This window comes from Plectropomus leopardus, chromosome 13, assembly GCF_026936395.1.
Source record: "Plectropomus leopardus strain MGB_pleo_1.0 chromosome 13, ASM2693639v1, whole genome shotgun sequence".
In the NCBI taxonomy this organism is placed as follows: Eukaryota; Metazoa; Chordata; class Actinopteri; order Perciformes; family Serranidae; genus Plectropomus; species Plectropomus leopardus.
This window is the reverse complement of record NC_142188.1, coordinates 33,361,819-33,374,224: the sequence shown is the minus strand read 5'-3', so window position 1 is coordinate 33,374,224 and position 12,406 is coordinate 33,361,819.

Sequence of the window (12,406 nt, the reverse complement as noted above, 5' to 3'; positions counted from 1 at the left end):
AGTATTTCACCGCTGCCAGAGAGCCGTACGACTCCAACTCTGACGAGGAGTATTTCACTGCTCCCTTGGAGCTGTACGAGTCCGACTTCGACGAGGAGTATTTCACAGGTCCTGAAGAGCGGTATGAGTACGACTCGGATGAGGAGTATTTCACTGCTGCCAGAGAGCCGTACGACTCCAACTCTGACGAGGAGTATTTCACTGCTCCCTTGGAGCTGTACGAGTCCGACTTTGACGAGGAGTATTTCACAGGTCCTGAAGAGCGGTATGAGTACGACTCGGATGAGGAGTATTTCACCGCTGCCAGAGAGCCGTACGACTCCAACTCTGACGAGGAGTATTTCACTGCTCCCTTGGAACTGTACGAGTCCGACTCCGACGAGGAGTATTTCACAGGTCCCGAAGAGCGGTATGAGTACGACTCGGATGAGGAGTATTTCACAGGTCCCGAAGAGCGGTATGAGTACGACTCGGATGAGGAGTATTTCACTGCTGCCAGAGAGCCGTACGACTCCAACTCTGACGAGGAGTATTTCACCGCTCCCTTGGAGCTGTACGAGTCCGACTTCAACGAGGAGTATTTCACAGGTCCCCAAGAGCGGTATGAGTACAACTCGGTTGAGGAGTATTTCACCGCTGCCAGAGAGCCATACGACTCCAACTCTGACGAGGAGGATTTCAGTGCTTCCTTGAGCTGTGAGTCCCACTTGATGAGGAGTATTTCACAGGTCCTGAAGAGCGGTATGAGTACGACTCGGATGAGGAGTATTTCACCGCTGCCAGAGAGCCGTACGACTCCAACTCTGACGAGGAGTATTTCACTGCTCCCTTGGAACTGTACGAGTCCGACTCCGACGAGGAGTATTTCACAGGTCCCGAAGAGCGGTATGAGTATGACTCGGATGAGGAGTATTTCACTGCTCACGAAGAGCCGTACAAGTCCGACTCCGACGAGGAGTATTTCACCGCTCCCTTGGAGCTGTACGAGTCCGACTTCGACGAGGAGTATTTCACAGGTCCCGAAGAGCGGTATGAGTATGACTCGGATGAGGAGTATTTCACTGCTCACGAAGAGCCGTACAAGTCCGACTCCGACGAGGAGTATTTCACCGCTCCCTTGGAGCTGTACGAGTCCGACTTCGACGAGGAGTATTTCACAGGTTCCGAAGAGCGGTATGAGTACAACTCGGATGAGGAGTATTTCACTGCTGCCAGAGAGCCGTACGACTCCAACTCTGACGAGGAGTACTTCACCGCTCCCTTGGAGCTGTACGAGTCCGACTTCGATGAGGAGTATTTCACAGGTCCTGAAGAGCGGTATGAGTACGACTCGGATGAGGAGTATTTCACTGCTGCCAGAGAGCCGTACGACTCCAACTCTGACGAGGAGTATTTCACTGCTTCCAACAAGGAGAATTTTACCGCTCCTGAAAAGCTGTACGAGTCCGAATCTGACTAAGAGTATTTCGCCGCTCCAGAAGAGCCGTACCAGTACGACTCCGACGAGGAGTATTTCAAAACTCCCGAAGAGCCGTGCCGGTTTGATTCCGACAAGAACTATTTCACCGCTCATAGGCAGAGGACGTGTAGATAGTAGAGTAAGGAGTATTTCACTGCTAACGAAGAGCCATATGAGTCCAACTTCGATGAGGAGTATTTCGCTGCTCCTGAACAGCCATACAAGTCTGACTCTGACTCCAACAAGGAGAATTTTACCGCTCCTGAAAAGCTGTACGAGTCCGAATCTGACTAAGAGTATTTCACCACTCCAGAAGAGCCCCCCCCCCTCTCTCCTTCCTTTTTGTCATTACTGTAATTTAATTGTTATGTACAACATCTATTGCACGTCTGTCCGTCCTGGAAGGAGGATCCCTCCTCAGTCGCCCTTCCTGAGGTTTCTACCATTTTCCCCCCGTGTTACAGTGTTTTTTTTGGGTAGTTTTTCCTTAGACGATGTGAGGGTCTAAGGGCAGAGGGATGTTGTATTCTGTAAAGCCCTATAAAGGCAAACTGTGTTTTGTGATAATGGGCTCTATAAATACAATTGTATTGTATTGAATAAATAAGTTTAACATTTCTATCCAAATATGAAGTTATTTTTACTGGAATGTTGGGTTAATTTTAACTCAAAAACTGGTTAGTTTTTTTTCTTCTTTTTCTTCTGTTGAAAAAATACCACAAAAAACATTCCATTATAATGATACACTGGCCTATTATAAAATATAGCTTCAATTGAAATCACACATTAAATAAAACTCTTAATCTGAGTATAAAAAAATGTTCTTAATTTTCAGGTGACCATGCAACACTTACAATACATATTTCAATTGAGTTGATACATTAAAGTAACTGAGAAATCACCGTTCAAAAAGTCTCTCCATTTGGGCTTTAAATCTACTTAAACATTCTCTTTAAATCATTCAGGAACTTTAACCCAGGGCCAGTTTTGGGGTTCATGCTGTTGATTGTCCTCTCATCTAAGAGCAGAAAATTGTGTCTTTTGCTTGATCTGAAAGACAAAAAGACATAAAATCAAATACATTTTGCCAATTGCAGAAATTGCAAATATCCTCTGTCTGAAATTAACTCTGACTTTTGTTTTTGTAACGATAACACTCACTACTAGGGATGAAACAATTAAAGGCATCACAATGTCACAAAATGTTGACAATTTCTATGAATTCTGGTCATGAGTAAAACAGCTGATTAGCTTAATGTATCTGACATTGTGGTAATTGGAATACATTTAACATTTTGAAAATGACCAATCAAAAAAATGTTTTAAGCAGCCTTTGGCCAGAACACCTACCACCTCCACCACCCTTTTTTGTTCTAGGAAAAAAAAAGTCTCTGTGTCAGTAAAAATATTGCCAAGATATGATCTGGTATTACTGACATCTCCAATTTGTATCTAAAAGTAAGGTCATCACCACAACTAGTACCATATTCAAAGTCACTCACTTAATTATTTTACACCGTTTGCATCTGGAGATTGATAGCCTGAATGACTAAATGTTATACTTTTTTTCTTAAATGTTGCACTTTATTTTTATATGTTGCACAGGCAATTGTTAGCCCCATTTTGTGCCAGGTGATAGGTGGCCTGTCCACATGTTGGCACTTATTTTTCTTGTCATTACTCTCTTATCATTATCTTTTATTTTACATTCTTTCAACTGTGTTTATAATGTCTTACATGTCTGTCTTTATGCTAAGCTCTTTTAACCACTTTTCTATGTGGTTTCTACCACAAATGGCAAATACATTAACTCTTGACTTGTAATTTTTGAAGAAATTTTGGATGTAAATGCTAAATGTTGAAATGTTGACGCAACACTACAATGCTGTCTTTGAATGTTGAATGAAACCAAGGATGTGGAATATTTTGAGGCTTATTGGAAAGCCTATGCTGAACTGCAATGCTGGCTTTGCATTCACACCCGAAAAATTCCGAAAAGTTGCCTGTGTTGGGTGGCTGTGTTGGGTGGCTAACTGTTCTCCCTAAAGGGGTAAAGTCAGGTGAAAGCAGCATGTGCGCGGGTGTCCGTCTGCTTACGAGGTCCGCTGGACACACGGCTAGCCGGCTTGCTGGCTGAGCGTTGGTCTGACTGGCTGGCAGTGCATTAATCTGTGTATTGGCTGTTCTATGGGACGTGAGAGCGGCAGCGGCTTACACACTCAGCGCTCAGTGTTGACAGAACAGATCTCGGCACAGTCGCCGCGACAGATGCTCAGACAATGTGCTTTGGAAACAGAATGCGGCTGACAGCTCCGCAGCCACACCACACATATTCTCAGGAAGCTTTGGGAAAGTTTTCATTTTTGCAGCACAGGTTGGGATTTAGATAATTAAAGTTGTATCTATAGTTTATCTCCCTTTTCCCCTGAAATTATCTGACTTTGATCTGCCACATCCCCAAATAAAGTATGCTACCCAATATTAAGAAACACAAATAAAAATACAACACTTTGTTATGCTATCTGTCTATCCCATTCTTAAGAACACAATGTCTTTGACTTAGATCTTTATTTCAAACATCGCAAATGAAATAAGACAAAAATAAAAAATCTATGTGATATTATATATATATATATATATGTGTGTGTGTGTGTGTGTGTGTGTGTGTGTATAGTAACAATTCATAGTAACATTTCAAATTATTTATTTAATAATTTTAATAATTATTTTAATAATTATAATAATTTAAATTATTATTTATTTATTTATTTATTTATTTATTTATTTATTTATTAATAAAATTATTTCAGGTCTAAGTATATTTTTCTGGATATTTTACCCTGTTTATTTATATATTTTTATTTTAATTTTGGGAAATTTCTTGCCAAGTTGGTCATTGTCTTTTTTACCCTCAGTTTTAAAAAAAATCAAATTAACATGCTCAGTTTTCAAAGGTTAGCAAAAGTCATCTGAGCACCGATACAGAGAATTGGCAAAAATTGGCCAGGCCAATAATCTGTCGCCCCCCAATTTTTACTAATACTAATACTAATTCTAATACTCACACATACTGTATAAACACAGATAGTATCAATGTTCTCATCTACCTCCAAGCACTGGCTTTCAGTGTTCTCCAGACTGTGAAGTGATCCCTATAACAAGACAAGATTGATGTCTTTTCACCCGTCTTTATTGTCACCCACAGGAGTCTTGTGGAACCTTTCCTCGTGTGACGCAGTGAAGCTGACCATCATCCGCAACGCTCTGTTCACGCTGACCAACACAGTTGTCATCCCCCACTCGGGATGGAGCAGTGTCTCACGCCGCGACGAACACAAAGTCAAGTTTCAGTTGTCCGTCCCGCTGTGAAACACCACCGGCTGTCTGAGGCGAGGAGAGAGTCAAACACACCCTTTGCTGAATGTGTTGTGATGCATTTATTGTTTTGTTCTATTGATTTCTCTTTTGTTGAGTCTGCTCAAGTCTTATGATGATGAAATCATCTTCTAAATGGAAAAAAACAACTATTGATGCCATCATTATTCCAGTCATTCATCAATATTAATTATAATCTTTGCTGATGATGTTCATGCATATTCATCACCACTGTGTTGTAAATTTACACACCACACTCCTTTTTTATTTCTAAAAGGAAATAGATTTAACAAAGTACCTCACCTCCCTATACTGTTGAGTTATAAGTCGTGCAGTTTGCTCATTAAATCGATTCTCATTTTGAAACGTAAGAATGACTTTTGGATTGCTTGGGCGGCTTTTTTTTCCCTGTCTGCTTTTTCATGTCAATGGTTCTGTAAAACCACAGCACATAATCACAATCATAAAATCATCAATGAGAGGCTCTTGGAGATTTTATGCAGGCATGACGTTTTAAGTATGGGCTTGACCACAGTGGCCTTCAGAGGAAAATAACAGTGAAGTGATAACTGTGTGTTTTAAAAGTCAGAGCCCATGATGAATGTTTAGATTCGTTTTCTGCACATTTTACAGCCATAAATGCTGTAGAATATGGAATGCCATTAAAGTTAATTAAAAAAAACATAAATAAATTAAAATCCCCTTTGAAATTAGATGGGTTAGGGTTAGGGTTAGGGTTAGGGTTAGAAATAATGGGCAGACTCATTCTTTTTACAGTAACAGATCCTCAGAATTGATTTAAATAGATCAAACCATTTGAATTTTATTTAATTTGATTTTATTCATTTATTTGTTTTTTTGGTTTTCTTTGATACTCCATTATAGTACCTGCCAATACTTAGATAAATAGATTAATAGAAATAGATTAATTGTTTTGTGCGTAAATTGCCTCTGTAACTGCGCAGAGCTTAAGGTGACATCATCAAATTACAATTACAATACAATATTACAATATTACAATTACAACAATTACAGAAATAATGTCCGATTAATATTCAAACCAATCAACAAATTGCTTTGGCTGCATTTGTATATTTTCATATAGTTTCTATGCAAACATTTAAATTTGCAACTATCTAAGTTCACAAACAATTGTAGTGAAGTAAAAAGTTTAATATTTCCTTTTCAAGTGTAGTGAAAAGGTGTAGAGTGTAGAGTGTAAAAGGTGTGTAGTGACTCAGTATAGAGAGTAGCATCAGATTAAAATACTCAAGTAAGTGCAACATTTAAGAAGCATGAAATTCACAAACATTTGGCTTTCTTGTTTAAAAAATGACGATAATTTGATTATTAAAATAGTTGCCAACTAATTTTTTTATTTAGGAAACTTGTCATGGTTCCTGCATTCTCCTCCTCCCCTTCACTGCCAGTATTTTTCCACTCACCTCACTCTGACCTGCTCTACCTGCCAGCCACGCCCACAGCTGCAGCTCATCACCAATCAGTCCAGTATTTAAGACACTCCAACACGTTCACTCACTGCCAGATTGTTCCTCTGCTACTATGCACGACTCTCCAGCGTTTTTCTGCCTGATTTCCTGTTGCCGACCCAGCCTGTTCCCGACCAGCTCTCTTCGCCTGCCTCCCGTGTACCTACCTGCCTTCTGTCCCCGACCACGTGTTCCGATTCGGCGTTCCAGAAATCTGACGGCTCCACTGGCAAAGACCTCACCGCTCGACCACGACAATCCTCCTGCCTGCTCCCCGACGGTACTGTTGTTTCTTCGGACTGTTTTCCCGGCTACGGATCTTCTGCCTGTCCCCGACCAATCTTCAGCGCAATCCCTGACAACGTTCCCACACGTGTTGTCAGCTCGTCGAGCTACGGGGTTTCCTGTTCTCCAGCCACAGTAGGTTCAAGCTTCGTGTCTTCGCTTCGTGGGATCCCCAGAGACATTGTTTGGGTTTACCGCCCGAAGAACGAACTGAAATTCTGTGAGCTGATCTTCATTTGTGTTGGTGATAATAAAAGTCATTACCAACTAACTTTGAGTTTTGGCGTACTGCATCTGGGTTCTAACACAGCCCGTTTCAGTACAATCTGGTCAAACATGGATCCAGCAGACTCCAACACTCTACAGTCTCGTCTAGCCTGCGTTGAGGGAATGCTCTAGCAGCACGAGGCACAGCTCTCTTCCAACGCGGCTGAGGCTCGTCATTCTGCTTCGGCGTTGTAGCGAGCGTTAACCCTGCTGGCGAACCAGGTTCAACAGATGGCAACCACGTTGACTCAGCATGCCGTTTCTGGTTCGAGTCCTGCCCAGCCGGCTCCCAGCCCAGCGTCATCCCCCAGCACCGCTTCTGAACCCCGGGTAGGGGCACCCGAACGCTACGCTGGAGATCCAGAGGGCTGCAATCCGTTCATCACCAACTGCTCCATCCTGTTTGCTCTGCAGCCGCACACATTCGCCACCGAGGGAGCCAAAGTGGCCTTCGCTATTAATCATCTCACTGGCCGAGCAGCAGAGCAGAGTGGGAGAGAGGTACACCAGCCTGTGTTTCATTTCAAGCCTTCGCAGATGAGCTACGGAAGGTGTTTGGGCCCGTGCCTTTGGGCCCTGACGCCACCGGGGGACTACTGAATCAGCGACAAGGTACTCGGACAGTCGCTGACTTCGCCATTGACTTCAGAACTCACGCTCGACAGAGTGACTGGAATTCGGCGGCCCAGTGCGACGCCTTTCTCAATGGGCTAGCACCATACATCAAAGATGAGCTGGTTTCGTTTGACCTTCCTCATTCACTTGACGGTCTCATTGAACTGACCACGAGACTGGACAGGCGGATTCAGGCGAGGAGAAGGGAGCAGCGCCTGGAGGGAGGTTCTCACCGGTTTCCTGCTCACCAGAGGGGTTCTTCTTCTACCACAGCACTTCCCATGGAACCAATCCAGGGAGGGACGGAGCCCATGCAGGTGGGGCGCACCAGGCTGACGTCGGAGGAGCGCGAGAGACGACGTTGGGGACGGCTCTGCCTCTACTGTGGACAAGCTGGACATTTCGTCTCCTGCTGTCCAGTAAAAGGGCAGGCTCAGCAGTAGAGAAGGGCATACTGCTGAGCCGTTCCCAGAACTCTGTCCCCAGTCTTCGTCCCCTGTTCCATGTGCAGTTCCTGTTGAGTGAGAGATCTCACACTCTCGCCACTTTCATAGACTCTGGGGCTGACGTTAATCTGATTGACGAGGAACTCGCTTGTCAGCTGGAGATTAAGCAGGTCCCACTTCCACGTCCTGTTCCAGCCAACGCACTGGATGGTCATCTCCTGGGAACTGTGACTCATCAGACCACCCCCATTTCCATGCTCCTGTCGGGAGAACACCACGAGACCATTCAGTTTCATATCCTGAGGTCTCCCGACCTGCCTTTGATCCTCGGATACCCCTGGCTCCGTCGTCACAATCCTCATATCGACTGGTCCACCGGCTCGATTCTGGCATGGGGGTCTTCGCGTCAACAGATCTGCTTCCAACAGCCGACCTCACTCACACCGCCCGCCCATTCCGGTAAGCACCCAGATCTCCGGGGTACCCACGGAGTACCACGACTACAGGGAGGTGTTTAACAAGTCCAGGGCCACCTCTTTGCCTCCCCACCGTTCCTATGACTGCGCCATCGATCTCTTTCCCAGAGCTGCTCCTCCTAAGGGCCGTCTCTACTCCCTATCTGCACCTGAGAGAGAGGCCATGGACACCTACATAAGAGACTCATTGGCTAGCGGTATTATCCGGCCATCCTCATCTCCTGCCGGGGCCGGCTTCTTCTTTGTGGGGAAGAAGGATGGTTCTCTACGGCCCTGCATTGACTATAGGGGGTTGAAAGACATCACCGTCAAGAATCGTTACTCTCTCCCTCATAGCATTCATGCTCGAACTGTTACAAGGGGCAACCATCTTTACCAAGCTTGACCTTCGCAACGCTTACCACCTGGTCCGTATCCGAGAGGGGGACGAGTGGAAGACGGCCTTCAACACTCCCACTGGACACGATGAATATTTGGTGATGCCTTTCGGCTCACCAATGCTCCATGAGTCTTCCAGTCCCTAATTAACGACGCGTTCCTCAGAGACTATCTCAACAAGTTTGTGTTTGTTTATCGGGCGACATTTTGATATTTTCCCGATCCAGACAAGAACACGTCCATCACGTTCAGACGATCCTACAGCTCCTCCTCAAGAACTCCCTGTTTGTTAAAGCTGAGAAATGTAACTTCCACGCATCTTCTGTCTCCTTCCTTGGGTACATCATCGGTCACAATCGTATGGAGATGGATCCTGCAAAGGTCTCTGCCGTCACCTCATGGCCAGTTCCAGATTCCCGCAAACAGTTGCAACGTTTCCTGGGGTTTGCCAACTTCTACAGAAGATTTATTCTGTGTACAGCACGTGGCAGCTCCTCTCACAGCACTAACCTCGTCCAAGGTCCGATTCGCTGGTCTCCTGCAGCCAGACGGCCTTCCAACACCTCAAGGGGCGTTTCAGCTCTGCTCCCATTCTCCTCATTCCTGACCCCGAAGGACAGTTCGTGGTGGAGGTCGATGCCTCGGATGTGGGAGTAGGTGCTGTCCTCTCTCAACGCTCGGCAGAGGATGGGAAGCTGCACCCTTGTGCTTTCTTCTCCCGACAGCTTTCACCAGCAGAGCAACATTCGACATTTGGCAAGTTACTGGCGGTCAAGCTGGCGCTGGAGGAGGGTACACCATTGACGAGGGTACCAAGGTACCCTTCCTGCTTGGACGGACCACAAAAACCTGGAGTACATCCGTACTGCCAAGAGACTAAATTCTCGCCAAGCTCGTTGGGCCCTGTTCTTCGCTCGCTTCTCGTTCACCCTCTCATATCGTCCAGGCTCTCGCAACATTAAGCCCGACGCTCTGTCTCGCCAGTTCCTGGAGGAGGAAGAGGCCTCGCCCCTCCCTGACAGCATTCTCCCTGCATCTCGTCTCCTGGCAGCCTTCACCTGGGAGATTGAGGAACGCATTATGTCAGCGCTGGAAGAACAGCCGGGTCCCAGTTCCTGTCCACAGAACCGCCTGTTCGCCCCTCAAGAGTTCAGGTCAGAGGTGTTACACAGTGGGCCCACGCTTCGTCTTACCTGTCACCCTGGCATCACTTTCGTATTCAGAGAGGTCCTGCAGCAGCGTTCTGGTGGCCCACATTGGCCGATGACACCAAAGACTTTGTTAATTCCTGTCCTGTCTGCAATCAATGAAAGACCCCTCGCCAAGCTCCTGCCGGCCATCTGCACCCACTTCCAGTTCCTCATCGTCCCCGGTCCCACATCGCTCTGGACTTTGTTACCGGTCTGCCACTGTCGGGTGGCAACACCACAATCCTGACAGTGGTAGACCGGTTCAGTAAAATGGCACATTTTGTGCCCCTACCCAAGCTCCCCTCAGCCAAAGAGACCGCGGGTTTGCTACTGGAGCATGTGGTCCGGTTACACGGCATCCCTTCTGATGTGGTCTCCGATCGGGGTTCTCAGTTCTCTTCGGCGTTTTGGAGAGAGTTCTGTCGGCTCCTGGGGGCGTCCACCAGTCTGTCCTCGGGATATCACCCTCAATCCAATGGGCAGACTGAACGCATGAACCAGGAGATGGAGACGGCACTGCGTTGCATGGCCTCTACTCACCCTGCCTCCTGGTCATCGCAGCTCCTGTGGGTGGAATTCGCCCATAACACCCTCCTGAGTTCCGCCACTGGGCTTTCTCCCTTCCAGTGCGCGTATGGTTACCAGCCTCCTCTGTTTCCTGCTCAAGAGAAGGAGACGGCCTACCCTTCGGTGGAAGATTACATCCGTCGCTGTCGCCAAACCTGGACGCGAGCCAGATCTATGCTGCTACGGGCCACGGGTCGCTACGCCTCGGCGGCCAATCGTCACCGCTCCCAGGCCCCCTCCTACCGGGTGGGCCAGAGGGTCTGGTTGTCCACCAGAGATTTCCCGCTGAAGGTGGATTCCCGTAAGCTGGCTCCGAAGTTCATCGGTCCGTTCCCCATCATGAAGGTCATCAACCCTGTGGCGGTTCGACTGGCGTTGCCTCGTACCATGAGGATCCACCCCACGTTCCACGTCTCCAGGGTCAAGCCGGTCCGGGAGAGCCCCCTGCAGCCAGCCTCTCAGCCGCCTCCACCTCCTCGACCATCGAGGGGCGCGCCAGCTTACACGTGCGCCCGTCTTCTGCGTTCAGACGCCGGCGGGCCTCAATACCTTGTGGATTGGGAAGGATACGGTCCGGAGGAGCGGTCCTGGGTCCCGGCTCGGCAGATCCTGGACAGCCAGCTCATTGCGGAGTTTCACCGTCTCCATCCGGATCAGCCTTCCCGTGCCGTCCCTGGTCAGGGGTCCTCCGCCTCTGCTCGTTCCTCTTCTCCGGTTCCTGGGCCGTCTGGGTTGGGGTCCTTCCCGGAGGGTCCCGCTTCGCTGCTGGGGGTTGATCCTCCTTCTGATGACGACGGCGACGACGTTGGATCGGACGGGTCCAAGGAGTTCTGTTTTTCTGCCTGATTTCCTGTTGCCGACCCAGCCTGTTCCCCGTGTACCTACCTGCCTTCTGTCCCCGACCACGTGTTCCGATTCGGCGTTCCGGAAATCTGACGGCTCCACTGGCAAAGACCTCACCGCTCGACCACGACGATCCTCCTGCCTGCTCCCCGACGGTACCGTTGTTTCTTCGGACTGTTTTCCCGGCTACGGATCTTCTGCCTGTCCCCGACCAATCTTCAGCGCAATCCCTGACAACGTTCCCACACGTGTTGTCAGCTCGTCCGAGCCACTGAGGTTTCCTGTTCTCCAGCCACAGTAGGTTCAAGCTTGTGTCTTCGCCGTGGGATCCCCAGAGACATTGTTTGGGTTTACCGCTCAAGAAACTTAACTGAAATTCTGTGAGGTGATCTTCGTTTGTGTTGGTGATAATAAAAGTCATTACCAACTAACTTTGAGTTTTGGCGTACTGCATCTGGGTTCTAACACAGCCCGTTTCAGAAACTAATCAATTAGTTGACTTACTGTTCCAGTAACCTTTCTGCTGTCAATCCCATGGGACATGAAATGTTGTAGAAGCACATTTGTTATGAAACCAGCAAACACTGCAACATTTTATTTATGACAAAAGGTTCTGATTAGCCCTTTAAATTAGAATATATTGAATGAAACTCACAGCTTTGCTCTGCAGCATTTGACTCTGAATCAAATGAATGACACCTGCTGTGTTGTGACTTCTCTCTGCACGCAGGTTGTAGATTAATGGTATAGAAATGCATTGTGGGAGTTATGTTCTGCTGTGCAGTCTTCTCATGTCAGCTCTCATTAGTGGCAGCTGAAGGATCCTATTGGAGGATAAGCTTCCTCCTTTACTTGTATCCGGGCAGGTTTGAAGCCACCCTGTGGAGGAATCCACACACTGCTGTCTGAATTAATGTGTGTTTCAATGTGTGTGTGTGTGTGTGTGTGTGTGTGTGTAGGAACTCGCTCTCTAGGAACTATGACAGCAATGCTTGAGTGCTTCAACAACACACAC